Below are 18006 nucleotides of genomic sequence, written 5' to 3'. Positions count from 1 at the left end.
TCAAACGAAAGGTCTTGTGATTTCAAAGACTTTTTGTTCTACACCTATTCAGAGATTTCTTTTCGTTTAGGAGATATGCTTTATATAAATATTTAGGGGCCACTCCTACAAGTCCTTAATGGGGCCGTTTTACAAAAATTCAAAGTATGCATATTGTTTAGCACATTAATCTAGCCATCTTTTGTTTAATATTGCTTATCAAAATATTCACCCTTTTCGAGATATGAAGCGTCAAAGATTTGACATTCTGGCCCCTTGTGACCCCTAATTACGTAACATATGATCAAAATTGCATCATGTATTGTTGCAAATAGTTAAGATAAATAGTTTTGCTTCTGTATTGTATAACAAAATATTGATCATTAGAGAGTTATAGATAAAAGACTTTCGGCCCCTCTGAGCCCCTAATTTTAGGGGTCAGCCCCATTTTTTTGACATCAAATGAAAGGCCTTGTGATTTTGCACATTTTTTCTTCAATATGCTTTAACAAATTATGAACGCGTATGAAGATATGAAACAAAATGTGTCAATTTTTGTGAGATATTTCTGAGACATTTTTTCGGGCCCTACCGAGCTCCGGCGCCTTTTGCGCTAGAAGATTTGGAGACCCAATTACAACTCACCAAACCTTCCTTTACTTTCACTGAAAATCTTAAGTTGATATCTTAAGTCGTTTCGGAGGAGTTTCCTGGACAAACCGACCCTCTGAAAATCAGAAAATCGACCATATCTCACGACCGGAAGTGAGATCATCAAAAAGAAAAAAAATCTATCAAGATCAATTGAATATCTTTCAGATCTGAACGTTTGGTATATATCGGACGAGCCATCTCTGAGAAATCGCTTGCACAAAATCGGTTGGAAGAAAAATAATAATAACTAGAGCAAAGCTCGTTGCAAAGCAACGAGTAGGTCTTCCATCCTGTTTGACCGGATGTAGCTTTCATTTAATAAATATGTGAAATAAGGCCCCAAAATGGTTTGAATCCTCTAAATCCATATTAAGAAATGAAAAATAAGCCATTTTCTGCTACTTCCGGTTTGACCGGAAGTGATGACGACGGACGGAAAATTTATTTTAATGCTTCCAGAGACATATGTTACCAAAAAAACTGTCAAGAACGGCAAAAATACGCGTTTTACGATTACTTCCGGTTTTGCCGGAAGTGACGACGCCGGGCGTATTTTGACGACTACAATAGATTCAGCTTGACATTTTGAACAACTTTGCTTCTTTCACGTATCACAAATTCTCAATACTTTTTAAGATATAAAGGAAAGACTTTCGGCCCCTCTCAGCCCCTAATTTAAGGGGTCAGCCCTTTTTTCTAGATGTCATTTGAAAGATCTTGAAATTCTACACCTTTTTTGTTCTACATGCTTTAACAAAATATTTCTAGGTAAAAAGTTATCGTAGAAAAGGTGCTAAAAATTTTGAAATTCTTGATAGGACTATTTTCGAGCCATAGCGAGCGTCGGCGCTGCGTACTTCCGGTTGTTGTGATATACTTAGTGCACTTCTCCAAAGGTTGCTCTAGCATCACTGAAAATTTCATGCTTCTGTGTAAAGTACTTTTTAAGAAAACTGCCGGACAAAGTGACCCTCTAAAAATCACTAAATTGCAGAAATCTCCGAACCGGAAGTGACGTCATCAAAATAAAAAAAATATATATCTAGATTTTTTGATGTTCTATCAGACCTGAAAGTTTCATGAAAATCGATCGAGGCGTTCTCGAGAAATCGCGCGCACAAAATCGGTAAGAAAAAAAAACAATAATAAAAATAGTGGAAAAGAAACCTAAGAAAAACAATAAGGTCTTCCGCTGAAGACGGAAGACCTTAATAACTAGAGCAAAGCTCGTTGCAAAGCAACGAGTAGGTCTTCCGTCCTGTTTTACCGGAAGTAGATTTTATTTATAACAAATATGCGAAATAACGCCCCAAAATAGCCTGAATCCTCTAAAAGTTTGTTAATTAATGCAAAAATAAGCCGTTTTTAGCTACTTCCGGTCTGACCGGAAGTGACGACGCCGGACAGAAAATTAATTTTCATGCCCCCAGAGACATTTGTTACCCCAAAACTTGTCATGAACGGCAAAAATACGTATTTTCAAACTACTTCCGGTTTGGCCGGAAGTGACGTCGCCGGACGAATTTTGACGACGCCAATAGATTAAGCTTGACCTTTTGAACAACTTTGCTTCTTTGACGTATTACAAATTCTTTATGAATTTTGAGATATAACGAAAAAAGTTTCGGCCCCTCTAGGCCCTTATTTTAGGGGCCAGCCCTTTTTTGCGAGATATCATTTGAAAGATCTTGAAATACTGCACTTCTTTTGCTCTATATGTCTTAACAAAATATTTATAGGTAAAAAGATATCTACGAAAAAGTGTTACAAATTTTGAAATTCGTGATACGTCTATTTTCGGGCCATAGCGAGTGCCGACGTGCGGCACTTCCGATTAAAATGAAATACGTTGTACATATCTACAGACTTTGGTCTATCATACCTGAAAGTTTCATGTTTCTATCTTAAGCCATTATTGAGAAAGTCTGCGGACAAACTGACCCTTCAAAAATCATAAAATCGGCAATATCTCCAAACCGGAAGTGACGTCATCAAATCGGAAAAAAATGCATAAGGTTCAAGTAATGTTACATAAGTCCTGAAAGTTTCATGGAAATCCATCAAGCCGTTTTTGAGAAATCGCGTGCACAAAATTGGGGAGAAAAAAAATAATAAGAAAAACAGTGGAAAAGAAACAAACGAATAACAAGAAAGTCTTCCGCTGAAGACGGAAGACCTTAATAATAGGGAAAAAGAAACCGAACGAAAACAATAAGGTCTTCCGTTGGAAACGGAAGACCTTAATAAAGGTAAAAAAGAAACCGAAGAATAATAGAAGGGTCTTCCGCTGAAGACGGAAGACCCTAATAATAAAAATAGTGGAAAAGAAACCTAAGAATAACAAGAAGGTCTTCCGCTGAAGACGGAAGACCTTAATTCACTTCATTTCATAGTAAATAATTATCCCTACTCCAAAAATGAAAATTGAAGAAAAATTCTTGTATGTACATGTATATCCAAGTAAAGCTTTAATTTGTTATATATTTTTAGGTCACCTGAGTAACTCAGGTGACCTATTGCTATCCGTTTTCGTCCGTCGTCGTGTGTCGTGCGTCGTGTGTTAACATTTAAACATTTTCAGCTTCTTCTCTGAAACCACTGAACCAATTTCAACCAAATTTGGTATACAGCATCTATGGGTCAAGGGCAACAAAAATTGTGAATTTTATGGTCCCCACCCCCTGGGTCCTGAGGGGTGGAGCCAAAACCACTAAAATTATTGCAATCTTTAAAAATCTTCTTCTTTACTCCTGCACATCAAGCAGGCAAACTGTTGGCATGAATGTAATGAGCATTGGGTCCTCTACCAAAATTTTAAAATTCATGGCCCCAGGGTCAGGGGTTCTGGTGTTAGGGCTGGGCTAAATAGATAATATAGTGAAAATGCATGATTTCTTTGAAAATCTTCTTCTCTGCTCCTGGGTATTAAATAAAATAACTAAGTACATAGTTATGATGAGCAAGAGTGCCTCTTCCAAAATTGTGAATTTTGAGGCCCCAGGGTCAGGGGTGTTGGTGTTAGGGAGGGGCCCTATTGATTATATAGTGAAAATGCATTTATTCTTTGCAAACCTTCTTCTTTGCACCTGGGTATTAAATAAAATAACTAAGTATATAGTTATGAACAGCTAGAGGACCTCTTCCAAAATTGTGAATTTTGTGGCCCCAGGGTCAGGGGTTCTGGTGTTAGCCTGGGTGGGGCTCTATTGATAATATAGTGAAAATACATTCTTTGAAAACCTTCTTTTTTGCTCCTGGGTTTTATGCCAATGATCTAAGAATATATATTTATTTTGAAGAAAGGTGCATCTAGCAAAATGGTTATTTTTTTTATGCCCCCCTTCCTGTGTTTTTTTTTTGGGGGGGGTGGTGGTACAAAGTATGAAAATAAAATTAATGCTTTGAAATCTGCTCTTAGGTATTAATCAACCATTTTATGATAAAATTTTCAAAATTTTGAAATATGTGGCCCCAAGGTCAGTGGTTCCTATGGGATGATGTGCACAACTAGTTATAAAGCGGAAGTGCATTTTCTCTTTGTTACTCTGATCTACCTTTTGGTATTATGTAAAATTCTATAATTATGATAAGCAATGGTGCCTCTTTCAAACTTGTGAATTGCGAATTTTATGGCCTTTGGTTTAAAACAGGAACCAAATTTAATAATTTGAAAGTTGTTGCACAATACTCAGGTGACCTATAAGGCCCGTGGGCCTCTTGTTGACATCAAAATTAAGCAACACAAGTGTAAAATCATTTGTTTAAATAAATAAGTGCGTGTGAAATATATTTCTCGTTATACAGATTTATAAGTTATTGTTAAAAAAAATGGTAAAAATATGCACTGTTTGTGAGATTCACGGTCAGTGACGCAGTTTATGCACTTTTAATATATTCATTCTCATATATCTGTGTAATTGCACATTCTAGTAAAACTTTCTATCACGGTTGGCAACTGTGTGACAAATATTTTTGGAGATTGCAAATATATTTATTCAAATTAATATGCCATTTTTATTGGTCGACGCGCTGATTGGTTAATCGCTAATTCTGGTTGACAGCTCTGTAAAGAAATACGGAAAGCGCTTTCGCTTTCAAAGACCGCTACTGAATTTGTGGTTCGCTCTCTGGGTCCGCTTCGGGTTCGCTCTGGGTCCGCTTCGGGTTCGCTGAGGGTCCGCTAAGGGCTCACTCGGGGTCAGACCTAGCGGATCCCGAGCGAACCCGAAGCGGACCCAGAGAGCGAACCCGGGGTCAGCTGCGGGTTTGCTTTTTGTTAGGTTGTGTCCTTTCGGTACTGTACTTCGAGTACAAACGGCTTTTTGATTGTTGATCGTATATTGTTTAACGTCCCTCTCGAGAATTGTTCACGCATATGGAGACGTCACCGTACGCTGATGAAGGGCTTCAAATGTTGACCTTTACTCGGCACTCAAAGCCATTGAGGAGTTAGGGATCTTTATCGTGCCATCGCCTGCCGCTGACACAGGGCATCGGTTTTTAAAGTCTCATCCGAAGAACTCGCAACTTTTACTTCAAAGTGCCAAGAAGAAACAGTTGCTACCCATTTATCGACTAGGTCAGTTGGAGTCACCGATTTTAAGATTTATATTAACCAAATTATGCAATTTTCATAACCGGTAAAAGTCTTAGTTTGCAGACATTTTGCGGACAAAATCTTTAAATTTAATGTGTAAAATGTTTTGCAAACTTCTTTTTAAAAAGAGTATTTTATATTTTTTGCATATATCATGTATATTGAAAAAGAAAACTCTTAATAAAAATATATCGGACGAAAGATCCTAAACCGCCCGTCAAAACCCCAAAATAATCGCTCCAAAAAAAAAAAAAAATACCCTACTATACATTATAAGGGAGGTATTTTTTGTGGAGCGATTGTTTTGGGGTTTTGACGATTTTTTTCGTATTGTACACATGATGAATAAGTGTAATAAATATACTTTTTGAAAAAAATGTCCAATAAGCCCCGGGGTTGAATATCGGGGGGGGGGGGGTCTTGTCCACAAGTATCTGTGTGTTTAGAGTATCATTAGGGCATTTGATACATGTTTCTCATTTCAAAAAGGTACAAAATTCTGTAAATAAATCGCCTAATAATATAGAATATTAACTCACTTATGCACCCCAAACATTTGATGATTTCTGGAATCCATGTTTTTGTCCTGTATAAGATTTGCTTGGTTTTATACATGTACATTTAACACTGTTAAAAAGTGTTTGTTACCTACATCTTTTACATATATTTGAAAACAGTATTAACAAAATGTGATGCGATTAAGACTATGAACAATCGCATAAAACTGGCCAATTACAACAGCAGTACTGATATCATTTTTTTTATGTATTTATGCACAATATCAGAAGCTGAACATCGCCCCAAACACTTCACATAAAAAAAAGACATTGTAGAACTGTTGACAAGTATGTCTCATTACTATTTATCATTTATAATTAATGCCAGCAGTGATAAGTTATTATTGCATATAGTAATTGACAAATATATAATAAAATATAATTGGCATAGAACGCATAATAACAAGGTTGATTATCAGTAATAAAAAGTAAAATGAGAAAATATAATATGTAAAAAATGAGGATATAATTTTCTACTCTGAAGGGTTGCCTGGTATATATTTTAAAATAAAGAATCAAAGATATTTAAATATATTTTGGCTAATCCACGACAGCTTGGAATTAGTACATGTAAAACTTGAAAAATGTTGAAAAGAAATGAAATTGCTGTGGTTTTTAAAATAAACACGGAATTTGTTTAAGATTTGTCTGAGGTGGAAACGATTTTACCTACAACTTGCATACACTGTGGTTCAAGTAGCGGGAAATGGAACGAAAATTTTCGGAAGCGGGAAATTTAAAATAATAATATTTTTTACGAGCGGGCGGGTCCGATGAACAAGAAATTTTATTGGTGTGGCCTAATTTAAAAGGCATTTTTCTACTTCAAAAGTTCTTCTAATATCCCATGTATATCATGCAACGATGCCTTCACCAAAAATTGTAAAATTCTTGACATCTGCACGGGTGAGGACTTAAGGCCTGAAGTTTAAGGCTTAATTTTGTAACGTGTTAAAAGCATTACATTCAAATTCAAATTCCATTTCAGCCATTTGAAGCCTTTCAGATTGGGGGAAAGGGGGGGGGGGGGCATATTCATTGATTTTCAGGAGGGGTGCACTATCAACTCCCAAAAATCATCTGTGACAAGCAACATGTATTATTGATAGGACACAAGGCATGTAGTAACTATGTTTTCTCTATTATACTATATATCGGGAAATTTATCGGGGCCCCATGATTCCTTCGGCCATGCATACTGAACGCACTTGTAATTAACAGCCATGATAAAAATCTTAATATGCATATTCGATCATAACAATCTACCTGATCAATAAACGAGTTGCTCATAGAATCACTGTCTAGTTAGTAGAGTAGGCCAGCGTATGAACGATAGTTTGACACGTGGGATAATTTGCATAAAGGGTGAAGAATTATCAAGATTCAACTCTACTATTTTTCAAAGACTTATCAGGGAGAAAACAACATCTTCGGAACCCATGGGTTTTCTCTCCGTTACTATGCGGTGTAACAGAGAGAAAAACCAAAGGGCTTCAACGATGATAAAAACAGATAATAATGGAAAAATATATCGATATCATTGCAAAGAAGATAAACTAAACTAAAGGAGATGTAAACTTTCCAAAAAAAAAAAAAAAATAATGTATAAATGTTTTGCACTAAAGTTTAACTTTCATTTATATTATCTACTAAGCTTCGTTCAGTTAAATCTAGTAAAAACATTGCATGGGTCATTATGATAAGATTTCCGTCGCCTATGTACGTAAATAAAAAAATGATAGATATTTGATAATCTAGAATATATGGAGGAAAATAACAAATTCATTTATAATGCAGACATTAATGTTTTTCCCCTAATATTCCTAACAGGTTGCCCAGCCCGGGCCTACAATGGTGGTAGCCCAGCCCCCACAACAAGACTGGATGGTTCCCGCCATTTTATCCTGTTCGTGCTGCTTCTGGCCAACAGGGATCTTCGCTATCCTTGCTGTTAATAAGGTACTATAGTAATTAGATATTGTGCATATTTTTCCGAAAGCCTATTTTGATAAAATAATATATTTTTCAACGCCGATTCGGCATATTGAATACTTTACTTGTATCTATTTTTGGATAATGAGAGAAAGAGAGAGAGAAACAGATTCTGGGCATATTCATGTATGTACAGTGTGTATCACCTTATACAAACAGTATGCTGAAATGTCAAAGTGCGTCAAGTCAAGTTTATACGGGATTTCTTGTAAGAAATCTTCAATTATTTTCTGCTTTTCAAAACCAAAGATGATTTGGCAATTTTACAATATGCTCATAACCTGATATGTGGTGTTTTTCTTCTTTAAATCTCTTCCGTGTCAGATTGAAGATTTTAGGTCTGTCCGTCTGTCTGTTTGTCTGATAATCGTATTTTCTGTCTGCCAAAAAATATCTTGCCTATTACGTTTGAGGGGTTGCTGGAATTATATACATGTATTAAACACGTATATTACTTTGTAACAAGACTTTTTTTCGGTACCAATACATTTTTACATGTATCTTATCACCTTGACCTTGGAGTTTGATATTCTTTTTCAAGATTTTTCCAAACTTCAACCCCAAACATAATTTTGGACGATTGCTGCTAATGCTTTTCTATTTCAAATATGTATTCGATGTGACAAGAGCTTTTTATTTGTACAAATATTTTTTAACTGGTTGCCTTGACCTAGGGAATTTGATCTGCATATTTGGATACTTTATACTTTGTTTTGACCGACGGTAATCAGTTCGGGACATCCATGTTTCACAAACACATGTTGTGAACTCATTAAAACGATATAACTGTTTTGCATATTTTATGTTTCATTTTTTCATCAGGTATATTTTCATGCATGCATGTATATTTCCACTTGTTTTAAAACAGTTCAAAACCTGCTGATAAAGGAGACAACCTTGTATCTATTCATATCTCATTAGAAATTTAGTACTTTAAATGTAAGCTATTTTACGTGTAGTTTAATAATCTCAGTTTCAGAAGAGATTAAAATGAGCACTTAGTTAACACACATTGTCTTTCTTATTGTAAGTGTTAATGAACTCAGTGTATTGAATTCTGGGTCGAAAAAGTTGTGATTTTTTAAATTACTAATATATACATGTACTACCAGTAATATTTTTCTGTGACTCATTAACTGTAAACTTGTAACAAATAAATTTTCTTGGTGAATTAATTAAGTTTTTTTTCAATAAAGATTAGTTACTTTATGTATTTATCACCAGTATTTGTCGGCAATACCTATTTCTCTCCTGGAAATGTTCAACATTCGCACTTCCAACCAGTTTACAAAGTAATTTGATTTTTTTTAATGAAGGACTTTAGTGAGATTGATTTAACAAGTGAATAATTCAAAATCAAAAACAATCCTTCATTTACGTTTTTGAAATAAAAACAATATTATATTTTATTTGAATTAGATGAAAATGAAAGCGATCCATGGGCAGTGCATAACATACATTAAAGATATTTTGGTTGAAGTTTAAAATGTATGATAGTCAGGTCCTGTTTTTTAAAAAGAAGGCAAGAAATAACTTCTAACGGCAAATAATTATTATTTGGTCCAGCATAGTTTTTTAACCTAAGTCGAGTATGCTGAATCCGAAAAAATATGCTGGCCTTCATGAAAATTGCGTTAAAGAGGTCAAAATGGCGGACATCAAGTTTTTCTAATTTTCTATTAATGTCGTTCAAAATGGAGAAGTAATGAGTGAATACATAACTGGGTGTAATAAAACTATAAAAAGGATAATAGAATGCTAACATTATTAGTTTAACTCAAAAAATTTAGTCGTTTATTCACTTAATTCGAATTATCTCTGATTTTTTTGTCTATTGTTTCTCTATTCTTCTTTGTTCAGAATTTTACATATGCAAATATCCATACACTGCAAATTTGTATTTTTTTCTCTACATCTCACTATTTTACAATTGAATGATGGTGCAGCTGTAAGTTAAAAGTAAAAATGGCGATTCAAAATGGCGGGTATTCATTTTTTTTCTTCAAATTATTATTTCTTAATGTCGTTTACATAGGAGAAAGGATATGTGGATATCTAACGGAGCGTAGTAATATAAAGTGACAGTAGAACACTAATGTTATCACTTTAAATCGACAAATTTAGTCGTTTAATTTTGAAATGTGTTAATTAGCTCAAAATGGCAATTCAAATGACGTCATATGCACTCGAATTTCAGAAAATACCCAAACTGCTTAATTTTGATTCGTTTTGCGGAAAATAAATTACAGAGTTTTTTTTATTTATGAAATAATGTTCAAATATGCAATAAAATTTGGAGGATATTTTTGTTAATGACATTGAATTCTTATAACATGGATTTCCGTTTAATATACTTCTATTATTAAGATAAATATTTGACGACAATTCCGAAGACATTTTTACCTATTGCATGTACCTGTCTCACCATGCTTTTTCATATAAAAAGTTAATAATATACAATAATTGCTGTTTTGACGACAAAATGAAAATTAAGCTACCTCAAGAGCAGTATTCCCCGTGCATTAAGGCGAGTGAACATTGTAATTTGAGGGTTGCTAAATCATATCAGCTGTTGGAAATTCTTGATCTATTTTTAGTCCAGTGAAAAAAAATGTTTTTGTTCAAGTGGAAGGTCTAGTGCAACATAACTTAGTATGATTTTTAAAATGATGGACCATGACCAATTAGAGGGCTATTAAATGATACTTCATATAAATCGGAACATATTAAAATATCCAAATGTAAACATTTATTAAGAATTATCAGTATAATATACGTAAACCATAAATTTTCTTGATTGTCCAGCTCTGATTTTGCATTTGGATTTTGTTATTCTCAGACAAATATTCAACTGCATTCTCAAATATTTCATGTTGTGAACGGATAATCTTGTATTGAACAGTATATGAATTTAAAAAAAATTGTAATTTACAAAATCTAAAAGAAGAAAATGTTTGTGTTCACCCCCCCCCCCCTCGATTCTTGATAAACCTTACACTATCCTATCAAATAAGTGTTAATCAAGTTGCCTTGTATATGTAAAGTTCTTGGAGTGTTCAAGAAAATTTTGTTGTCAAGAGAAGTGTTGACTAGATCGAAGTCAGGAATGGCTTAGGCCTATTGGTACGAAAGCTTGTACGTGATAAGAATCACGAGGACTCTGCAGGCACTCTTAAATTGCATAATTGAAAAGCGGGAGGGTATAGAGTAATCAGTATGTCCGTCCGTCCGTCTGTTACGCTTTGAGGTACCCATCTCTTATCCGCAACTCCTCTCATACCACTGAATTAAATTGGATGAAACTTTCACAGAATTTTTATTACATATTGCCATTGTGCACCTTTTATTTTACTTTTTGATCCGACAAAAATTTTGGGTTTCCCATAGAAAAATATGGACACTGTCATTATATTCATATTGGAGACGGGGGTATCATTTAGTGAGCTAATTGCTCACAGTACTTCTAGTTCATTTTGCATAAGGTTTTGGAAAACAAAATATACTGTTAACATTTGAACATAAATGTTTGTTCCTTAAGTGTTGATTGATTGATTGTATATTGTTTAACGCCGAGTCGGCAATTTTTCACCCATGTTTCGAACGGCGGACTATCAGTTTAAATAATCGGTTTTTGTAGAATTTTGATTTCTCTGGTGGCCCCCAGTGAGCTTACTCTTTTTCGAACTCCAGAGAATTGAACTTTTACGTTGTCTTCCTTGACACGGGGTACCATTTTACTTGAGTGTTGAAAATTCCAAAATTCCGAAGACAAACATAAAACAAATAAAGCTGGAATAGAAGATGTTAGGGGATATTACTAAGTTCTTATAAGGGCTAATTTCAAAAGCTAGTACAAAGTGTTCGATAAATCATACAAGAATATCTTCAGTTATATTTGAAGGTGTGCTGAGGGATGTAAAAGTGCGAGTTGATAATGACAGCGGTTCAGGACTGATTTTGGGTGGATGGTGGCTTAAAGGGTCAAATACGAGGGAGAAAATTTGGAAACTCTTAAGTCGAATTTGTTTTAACTATTTCCCGCAAAAAATGAATCTTTTCTAGTTTTTTTTTGTTTGTTCATATTTAATGGACTAATCAATATACTATTTATATACTATATATTAAAAACAAACTGTAATTTATTTTATGCAAAACAACTCTGTACAAAATTCTAGTGAAAATGACGTCATTTTGAATCTGAATCTCCATTTTGAGCTAATTAACATATTTCAAATTTAAATGACTAAATTTTCCAAATAAAAGTGATACTATTAGAGTTCTTTTGACATTTTGCATAGTTGTACTACGCTGAGTAAGATATTCACAAATCCTTTCTCCTATGTAAACGACATTAAGAAATAATTTGGGGAAAAAATGAATACCCGCCATTTTGAATCGCCATTTTGACTTTTAACTTACAGCTGCCCCATCATTCAATTGTAGAATAGTGAGATGCAGAGAAAAATTACAAATCTGCAGTGTATGGATATTTGCAAATGTAAAATCCTAAACAAAGAAGAATAGAGAAACAATAGCCAAATAAATCAGAGAAAATTCGAATTAAGTGAATAAACGACTAAATTTTCTGAGTTAAACTAATAATGTTAGCATTCTATTATCCTTTATAAAGTTTTATTACACTCAGTTAAATATTCACTCATTACTTCTCCATTTTGAACGACATTAATAGAAAATTAGAAAAATTGGATGTCCGCCATTTTGAATCGCCATTTTGACCTCTTTAACGCCATTTTCATGAAGGCCAGCATATTTTTTCGGATTCAGCATACTAGAATTAGGTTAAAAAACTATGCTGGACCAAATAATAGATATTTGCCGTTAGAAGTATTTTTTTTTTATAAATCGGACCAGACTATGAGTCTTTTATCTTAGATCTGTATCGAAATAACAGCTTTAATTATTATTTTTTTAAATCACTTTCTGCATAATCAAAAATTTTAGTGCACCTGCCACACTGTATAATGTTTTAAAACTACTTAATAAATAAATGCACTCTAATACTGACAAAGGACCACTCTAAGCGGACAAAGTACAAGTATTGGCTGTTGTTATGAAAGACGTACTTAATATGCCCTGCTTAAAAAAAATAGGCACATTGCAAAACATTTTTGATGTTAATCATTTTTTATATCAAAAATTAATATAAACTGGAATAAATACACTGTAAAAGGTACGGTTCTCAAGTTTTGATTAATTTATCGAATTGAAATTAACTAAAATTACGTTTTTAATGTGGAAATATCTTCCCACAGAACGTAAAAATGAGATTAAAGAATAAGGAATCGTTAAATTTAAATTGAAACAGTGCAGACCAGGAAGTAATATTTTGACACGGGGTACAATGTTTCTAAAGGTGGGATGGTCATGTTTTGCTTGTTAAAAGCAGATTGGGCAAATCATGGATTCCGAAGACGTCACACTACAGGAGAAAACGCAATTAATCGGTGAAGTTACGGGAAACCCCCTTTTCAGAATTCGTCCATTGTGCTTAACTTTAAAGTTAACATGCATGCCTACATAAATTCCTAACGACTGTTAGGCAATCTCCATTAAAACACACACACACGCACACACTATCTAAACACTAGCAAACTTAACATTCAATTATACAGAAATAATTGAATTTGCCTACAAAAAATAAATGTTTTTTTCAAATTGGCTTAACAATTGGTTATCAATAAATAACTTCAAATCTCTTTAATCAAAAATAGGATATTGAACATCAATCGGACATAAAGATAATCATTTTTAGGAAAACTCAGATAAAGATGCATGAAGCACGGAGCCCTGGATTTTTAGAGTAGGGATAGGATGTCAGGTCCTCATGTTGAAGTCAGTACTTCCTTTTGACTGGTCATGTCCGCCGTAAGCCCTTTCTATTGATCAGGAAGACAGGTCTAACGTTAAGTAGTCATATTTAGTGTGAAACAAAGGTCTATCAAATGGTTAAAAAACAGCCTTAATAAGACCAAATGATAGGTAATATTTGCTTACATAGTCAATATAACTTACAATCATTTAATTCAATTAAAATATCGATATTAAAAGAAGTTGTTGAAAAACCCTGCATTACAACTTATTTTGTCCACAGGTACATTTAAAAAAAATTATTGTACTCGGAGTATGAAAACAAAAGTAAATATATTGGGAGATGTCAACACCATATTTCTGTGGTTGCACTTTACAAGAATTGAATAAAAGAAAAAAAGCAATGTGTATGTGAACAGTACAGTGTATATATATAAATGAAAACACTGCAAAATCTCAATGAAAAGTGTCGATAAGTCTATAAGAGTTTAGTGCATAAAAAGAGAAATTACTCTTACAGAGTTAATCTCTTTATATGATGGCTTTTAGACAATGATGAAAAATATTTTAAAAATACAGGGATTCTTATCTGCATTGAACAATAATAGCTCAGCTATGTTAATGAAAAAAGAAATTGAACTTTTCATTATTTACAAATTATACCTTAGGAAAGTACTGAATTTTTAATAAAAGGTCTTGGTCCAAATAATAAGAAAATAATATTGTATTACCCCGTTATTAGCAGAGCTAATTTTTGTATACTTATGAAGCAGACTCTGTGCAAAATATTGTGCGTAAAAAGAAAAAAAAGAACACTTGCTGTGGCCTTTAACTCGACATTTAGAGATATCGATGTCAATTAACAATTGTAATTTCCATTCTTATATCGATGCGATGTACATGTATCCTGGTGAGCTTGATATAAAAGATAATACAGAGTCTGACACATCTGTTTCATATTTAGATATTTGACTTGGGAAAAAAAACGTTAATGATATAATCGAACAACCAAGATTCATGATGAACCTGATGACTCTTCTTTCGTCGTCAACTTTCCTTACTTATGCAGCAATATACCTTCATCACCTGCATACAGAGTTTATGCATCTCAGTTGATTCGATACGCAAGAGCACATGCTCTAAATATTTTGGTGCTATCTTTCAAATTTTTGATAATGTTCTAGCTATGAAATCTCTTAGGTTACAGGATAAAATAAGACTTCATGCATAAAATACAATCCCGGTTTCTTTTTCTGTGCTAAAAGATTAATAAATTGAACAATTTTTTCTTAGTTAATTAGCTTTATTCTTATTGGATTTATTTGTCAGCAGCAGGTTTCTCATCGCAGTGCCCACCGTCTTATGCTTTTATTAATATCCTTATATATTTTTCAGTTTTAATGGTATTTTTCATGACAAATAGACTTACATGAAATATTTTATTGCCAGTGCATGATATATTTATTCATAAACATTTTTATGAGCTTGCTCAATTCTCTATGTTTTCATAATTTTTTATAATATCCTCACCGACCAGAATATGGTCGGTTACAGGATCATATTACACCACTGAAGCGAGCAGCTGGAGAATTGGTTATAATTTTAGAGTTGACAGGTGATGAATGGTTTAGGTGATTTCCTAAATGTTACAAAGTTGGTCGAATTTAACACATTTTTCTTAAGCTTCTCTGAGTAAAATGAAAAAAAAAAATATTTCAAGCAATATCTAATTGATTAAAGCAATTTTCTAATATTAATAAGTGAAATAAAACTGAACCAGAAAAAAATTATAGAAGTTTATTTATACAAAAAAAAGGATGTTTTCCTCTGTTAAAATACAGGAAGTGGTATATCCTTATATCTGGCTCTTTTTTGTTCTGAGCCTTATGTTCAACTCGATAAAACAATTGTTCCCCTTTGACCTCTCTTATAAGAAGTCAAGTAAATGCATTACAAAAGAAAGTATTGAGTGCACATTGGCTGAGTGCATTAGTTTTAAGACAGTCTCATTCACTTTTATTATTAATTTCACTTCACATTTGCGGTAAACGGTTTCTGTATGGGTCTCTGGATTTATGTCAATTGTGGCAACGCACTTTGCATTGTAGCAAAATTAAATCACTTTGAAAATTAAAAAAAAAAGAACAAAATCAACGCACTTTGAAACAAAAAAAATCAAAGTGCGTTTAATTTGGGACACACCCAAAGCACTTTGATTTTTTGTTGCGTTAAGATAGTACATCAACATTTTTTTTTACTATTGTGACATTTGAAAAAAATATGTATAAAAAAACAAACAAACCTAGACTAAGGTTTTAGTAATTGATTTGAAATCAATTTGTAATGATTATTTATTTTAAAAAACCTTTTACACGTGGTTAATTTTACAAAACAACGATATGTTTTCGTATTTTAAGTGAATATTTATTAAACTGAGTAAAGCAAAAAATGTACATCGGCAGTTCGTGTTTTTAATTTTTTTTTTTATCATACGGATATCATTCTACTCATTCGTTATATGAAAACGGCATAGACCAGCGTCGCGTGGTACATAGCATTGTGACTTCTCCAAACATGTGCATTGAACGAAATTCTGTATGTATTTGTCCGAAAAAAAGTCGTCATATTGACAGCGAGGCTGTTTCTGAATTTTCATATTTCGTTAAACTTTGAAACTGATTCGAAATAAAAATTTAATTAATTAATTGATTCGTCTCGTAATCTACAATTACAATTTCTAAGCGATACTACATATCTGAATAATCGTAATACAGACGATGATCATTATTTTGATAGCATATAGGCATCATTAGATTATAAATAAATCAATTATCACCTTCCAGAATAAGTGTCACCTGAACATTAAATGTCCAGATAAAGTTACTAATTATGTAACTTTGTATATACAAAGCCACTTCGAGGTATCAAGGGTGAATTTCAATAGAAGATGCACCGCGGGACTTGCAATTTTACTTCGAGAGATCAAGGGTTTCGAGAGATCAAGAGTTCGAGAAATGAAGAGTATAACTTAGTTATATAAGGAAAAAATTCGGGACCGAAGACTCACTTCGAGCGATCAAGAACTTCGAGAGATCGAAGTTCGAGCCATCAAGAGTTACCTGTATAGTTATAACTTTGACACTTTGTAAACTTTGATTTACTATAGTGAAAAACTTTATTGAAAACTTTGATACTTTCAAAAATTTTATGAAAAACTTTGACACTTTGAAAATCTTTATCGAAAACTTTGACACTTTAAAAAAATTTATCGAAAACTTGGATAATTTAACACTTCTAAAAACTTTATCGAAAACTTTGAAACTTTGAAAAAGTTTATGGAAAACTTTGACACTTTGAAAACGTTTATAAAAAACTTTGATACTTTGGAAAACGTTGTAGAAAACTTTGATACTTTGAAAAACGTTATCGAAAACTCTCACACTTTGAAAAACTTTTTGGAAAAATTTGACACTTTGGAAAACTTTGGTGAAAACTTTGACATTTTGAAAAACTTTGGCGAAAACTTTGAAACTTTGAAAATCTTTGGCGAAAACTTTGACTCTTTGAAAAACTTTGACGAAAACTTGATACTTTGAATTACTATTTTTAACTATTAAATGTTTGTATCATCTGTTCTAAAATTACTAACCTCAGTTTTTTTCCCCACACAATAAACAAATAATTTCTTTGTTCTCGGTGTATTTTTAAAAAAAACTAAAACAAATCTTTCTAGATGCAGAAGCAGCCATTCGAGTTTACTTGTTAGCTGAGAAAAACACCTGAATTCTGTGAAAGGCCATAACAATGACTCGTAAAGCTATACATGATGACAGATTTAATAGTGGGGCTCATTATCATAAGTCTAATTTTGATAACATTTTACTATGGAAGAGAGCAGAGAAAAGCAATACAAAAATGAACAAAGAATTTAAAACAATCAAGAAAATAAAAAATAGAAACATACAGACATGAGAACAGATCTATGTTTAATACCATTTAACTATGGTATAGAGCAGAGGACACCAATACAAAAAATAAACAAATAATTATAAAAAAAAAAATATAAAAAATAAAAATAAAAGCATTACCGTAAATCTGGAAATTTTTACGTCGATTTTATTTTTCGAATTTGAGTCAAAATGGTGTTGATTAATTTTTATGTTTCAAACTTTTGCGAATTACCACTGCTTTGTTAACATTTTCTTATTGGTAATTTATTTTTAAGAAAAATATTTTTGCGAATGCAATGAACTCGCAAATTTGCTAAAAATTTATCCACAGCAAAAATTTCCAGATTTACGGTAATACTTGTGGAAGTCTAGATGTCAACTTATCTATCGTGAACTTTTCAAATTTATGCTAATATATCCCGCTTTCACCTGCATACGGTTTTTATTT

This window comes from Saccostrea cucullata, unplaced genomic scaffold, assembly GCF_032062105.1.
Source record: "Saccostrea cucullata isolate Sc308-1 unplaced genomic scaffold, CSIRO_AGI_Scuc_v1 ctg2988, whole genome shotgun sequence".
Classification (NCBI taxonomy): Eukaryota; Metazoa; Mollusca; class Bivalvia; order Ostreida; family Ostreidae; genus Saccostrea; species Saccostrea cuccullata.
The sequence above is the reverse complement of the archived record's forward strand: the minus strand, read 5'-3'. Positions refer to the sequence as shown.